The following is a 5,228-nucleotide window of genomic DNA, read 5'->3' on the forward strand; positions in this document are numbered from 1 at the left end:
GCTACAGACTGTGCTGAGAGAATTCTTATATTTTTCACTCAGTGTCCCCTTGATGATTTTTTAATACTCTGCTGTTTTTTTGCAGATCTGACGATGAAGTTGATGGTCTGACGGTAAGTAATTTTTCTGGGGTTGGCGTCGCATATTTTATTTTCACGTGAGCAGAAATTAGAAAAATCTAGTTGAGAATTTGCTTGTGACCATAGTTAATGTGTGAATTTAAGTCGTAGGTGGATGGAGTTTAGCTTATGGAGCGCCTTGGTTACACATCCACCATTGTAATCGCCTGTTACGAAGCGAGTTGCTGGTTTTGTACTCTTTCAAGGCGGTCTTTTTTGTTTCTTGTAAGTATATATCTTTATACAGCTGACAGCAATGAGCAGCTGTGCTATACTGAAGTGCTGGTCATGTACCAAGTGACAATGGCCAGTGATGCCACACAGAAGTGGTATTATGTCATTGTCTTTATTCAAATTTCCACAATGTGCAGTGTACTTCTGTATATATATATGTATATGAGTGTGTGTGTGACCAGTCACACTTACTTAAAAAAATGTTCAATCAATTTCATTGTGATTACGATTGATTTAGCCATTGTCTCTACAAATAATATTATGCCAAAAAAAATTAGAAAACCTACATTCAAAATAATATGATTTATAAAGCTGTGAAATACTTAGAGATGATAAATTCCCGTGACTATGTTGTATATATGAGGGCTTGAAAAAATGGAAGAAATTAAATCAGTCTGACACCGAAAGAGGCAGAAAACAAAAAGACAACAAGTTTCAGTTGAAGATGTCGATAGCGTGCAGATTGATACATACACACATCTGCCTTTTAAAACAAAAAATCAGGTGCCTGTCATGGACTAATCCCAATGCACTGCTCAGTCCTTCACAGCACAGCCTTCTCTAGAGAGACAACTGCAAAACCAGGCATTCTTCAAACTCTTCACCATCACCAATGCCAGCCCACATTTTCTGTGACGTTCAGCTTTATTATCACATCAAAAATACTGTTAACAAAGACTCTTCATCCACTGTGTCATTTCATTCTCTCACTGACAACCTCAACACCATTCATTCAGGACTAAGGCTATATTCACGCTAAGCCCTGCCAGTTGCTGACAGCTGCTGCCAGGAATTGTGTGCAAGTCAGTTTGCTCTTTTCTGCCATGGATGCCGACGATAAGGTGTTCACAGTGGCCACCAGCCAGCTTCTTGCTTTGAGGCATGCGCACAAAACAGATGGCTGGCTCATCCAAGGGACAGAACTCTTCAATGATACCCTTACGGTTCATGATGGATGTCGGAAAACTTATCATTGCTGTGTAGAAACGATCGGTAATTTACGACAAACACAGCAACGATCGGCAATTAATGACTGAGGGGATGAAAATTTGTTTACTGCCTTGTCAAATCCTCTGTACATTGCTTTATCAGATTTTGAAAAGTATCAGGCTTTCTTGTATATTCTACGCATTTCTGCAGAGAGCTCATCACCAGGGGCATTAACTGATGGTATTCTTCATGTGTGCACAAATTCCAATTAATGGGGTGAACACAATATTGACCAGAATTCTGTTCCAATGTTTTAAGTTTTAAAATCAGCTACAATGATTCCACCTGAAGAGCACCATATTACTAGTAACAGTATCTGTGTTTGATGTGAACAGCAACTGGCTGGCATTCACCAGCAGGGCTTAGTGTGAATGTACCCAAACGCATTTGATGCAGACGGTCATTTGTCCATGAGAGAATTTAAAAGTATAACTATATAACTATGTTTTTAAAATCTCCATCTCTCCTTTTCTTTACAAACAACATAAATGAAATGTAACCGTCACACATAATTACATTCAATAGAAAACATGCACTCTGATCATCATACATTAAATATAAGTAACAAAAACCAAATCTATAAGATAGTTTCTGAAGGTGTGGTTTTATCAAACAGCTACTTAAGATTAGCCAGATCATAACTACTCAATTACTCACAATACAAAATGCATGAGAGGGATGCTCGTCAGACATGGATCACGGGTAAATCAAATGCCAATGACATTTTGTTTGGCTTAACTGGCATGTTGCTTAAGTGTTTGTGTGTGTAAGTGTGAAACAAAAAATATTTGATAAACCTGTACATGGAAACTTTCCTTTGGAATTTCAGCACGACTCATCTTCAAAAATGTGCATCTCAGTTACAGCTGACCTACAAATTGTTTCCAGAAATGCTTGTGCACTGGGCTTCATTTCAATTTCTGTTGTGTCCATTTACCAAAAACAAAACAAAAATGAAAGAAATTTCCTACCAAAACAATGGTGGTAAACATAATTTCCATGACTGGATAAACTAATACAATATAATTAGATGGTTTTCACACAAAAAACAATTTGATAAAGCATAAATCTCAATTGCTTTATTTCCTGAACAATGCTTAAAAACAATTTGATAAGTTATTGTGCAGATCATTCATACATTCTTGATTGCACACAGTTTACATTACTTTGAAAAGTTTTTGTTTTGTGGATGGGGAAGTGGGTGACAGGTTAAAAAAAAAAAAAAAAAAAAAAAGACATCCGCAATTTTAAAACTGACATGGCCAGACTACTTAAGTCTTTGGATGAAGAGATAGTGTATATAATACTGTGCTAATTACATGTAACAGAAAATACTGAATTCAACAAATTTATTCCCAGTGCCAAACAGTCAAGTAACTGACTAGAAGATTACTGATGGACATCAATGGCAGTGTCAAGATTTCTTTTTTCTTAATCAACGTGCGTAGTGTATCATCACAGTGAAAATGTCAATACCCAAATACCTCACCGAGAAAATTATTCACAACACAAAACGGTAGTACTTTTTTTTTTTATAAACATTAAATAAACGATTTTCTTTTCAATCCGTTTCTTTATTCTTTTTCTTTCTTTTCTGAAATATTTTTTGTCTTCTCTCTATACATTGTTACTTTAGAGTTTTTATGTTTGTGGGGATCTTATTGATGCACACAGCAGGTATGCTTTCAGACTTACAAATCACAGTTAAAATCTTTAACAAGTGAAAATAAACTTTCAGTGAGGTCAATTAGATTCACCAGATGAGGTTCAGATGAATTGCAAACAGCAGCATACACACATAGATGCACAGCAGTGATCTGGTATCACAAACACAAATCAAAGACAATAAAAAATGACAATAAAACGATGGGAAAAACATTCAGCAGGACCATCACACATTCCCTATCCACATCATTTAATTTTTCACAAACATCACCAGACTTTGTACGTGTACTTTTTTCCGGTTTTGTTTGTTTTTGTTTTTTGTTGTTTTTTTTCCTTCCTTCCTTCCTTTTGTTAGAACTTCAATCTCTTATGAAGCAACTTTCCATTTCAGAAACCATAACACAGCTGTTTTATTTACAGTGAATGTATTCAAAAGAATCAACATATGGTCCAAATTACATGTCAAATATAAAGTTTCCAAGCATTGCAGTGAACTAAACATCAAGCAGTTTGTATCTCACACAGCAGCATTCACAGATCTTTTTTTTTTTTCTCTCTAAATTGATCATTTGTGCTATTTACTACTCTGATGAGTAGATGAATGTGTCTGTGCACATACGCATTTGTGTGTGTGCACAGAAAGCAAGAGAAATAATACGGAACAGATGAGAGAGAAAGGCAACCAGTGCAGCCTGTGCAATGTTTCATGAATACAGCATTCTTTTACAGAACTCGCTCCCACCTTCAAACATTTTGTCATTTTTAGAATTATGGCATAAACCAGAAACTCCTTACACTTTAGAATGTATCATTTGCAGACTGTGTACCACGACCTGGTCATGATGACCTTCCGACTCCGCCTCAAGAAGATCGCAAAGCAAGGTACCACACGAATGAGATTCGACCTCGAGAAACTGAAAGACCCAGAGGTTGCAGAATCTTTCAAAGCCATGATTGGAGGAAAATTCGCCGCACTGACCATCTTGCAGGACGAAGAGGTGAACATCGACAGAGAAACAACTGCATTTAACACTGCAGTGACTGAGACTGCCAAAGAAGTTCTGGGCACAAAACGACCAGTGAAGAAGCCCTGGGTCACCCCTGACATCCTCGACCTATGCGATAAACGAAGAGCACTGAAGAACAAGAAAGGCACCCCTGAAGGAACAAACAAATACAGGACCGCCAACAACAAGGTCAAATCCAGCATGAGAAAAGCAAAAGAAAACTGGATAGAACAACAGTGCTCAGAGATTGAAGACAACCTGCAAAAGAACAACTCAAAAAGAGCGTACGCAAGTGTCAAAAACTTGACAACAACCAAGCAAGGACGAGTCAGCACCATCCAGGACAAATCAGGGAAATGCCTCATTGAAGAAAAAGACATCCTACAGCGCTGGACTGAATATTGCTCCGAGTTGTACAACCATGACACCAAAGATGACACTTCAGTTCTGAACTGTCCCCCATCAACCAACAACGACAGCCAGCCAATTCTTCGGGAAGAAGTAGAGGCAGCAGTGAAGACACTGAAAGCAGGGAAGTCAGCTGGCGTCGACAACATTCCCGCCGAACTGATTCAAGCTGGAGGCGAAGCGGTGATTGATGCCCTCACCACCATCTGTAATAAGATCCTGCAGACGGGAGAGTGGCCAACCACCTGGACACAATCATTGGTCATCACAATCCCCAAGAAGGGCAATCTACAACAGTGCAAAAACTACCGCACTATCAGCCTAATCAGCCACCCCAGCAAGGTCATGCTAAAGGTCCTTCTCAACCGACTGAAGCCGCAAGCAGAAATGATCATTGCCGAAGAGCAGGCCGGCTTCAGAGCAGGGAGAAGCACAACAGAACAAATCTTCAACCTGCGCTTGCTGTGCGAGAAATATCTCCAGCACCAAAGAGACCTCTACCACGTCTTCATTGACTTCAAGAAGGCGTTCGACAGGGTATGGCACGCTGCCTTATGGGCCACCATGCACAAATTCAACATCAGTGAAGACATCATCCAAGCCATACAGAACCTATACGAAAGAACAACCAGTGCAGTCCTCTTCAATGGTAGCACGGGTAACTGGTTTAGAACCACGGTCGGAGTCAGACAGGGCTGTCTACTCTCTCCCACTCTCTTCAACCTCTTTCTTGAAAGGATCATGACTGACGCCCTGGAAGATCATGTGGGAACTGTCAGCATTAGAGGCAGAGTCATCACCAACC

The sequence above is a fragment of the Babylonia areolata genome, chromosome 19 (assembly GCF_041734735.1).
Source record: "Babylonia areolata isolate BAREFJ2019XMU chromosome 19, ASM4173473v1, whole genome shotgun sequence".
Lineage (NCBI taxonomy): Eukaryota > Metazoa > Mollusca > Gastropoda > Neogastropoda > Buccinidae > Babylonia > Babylonia areolata.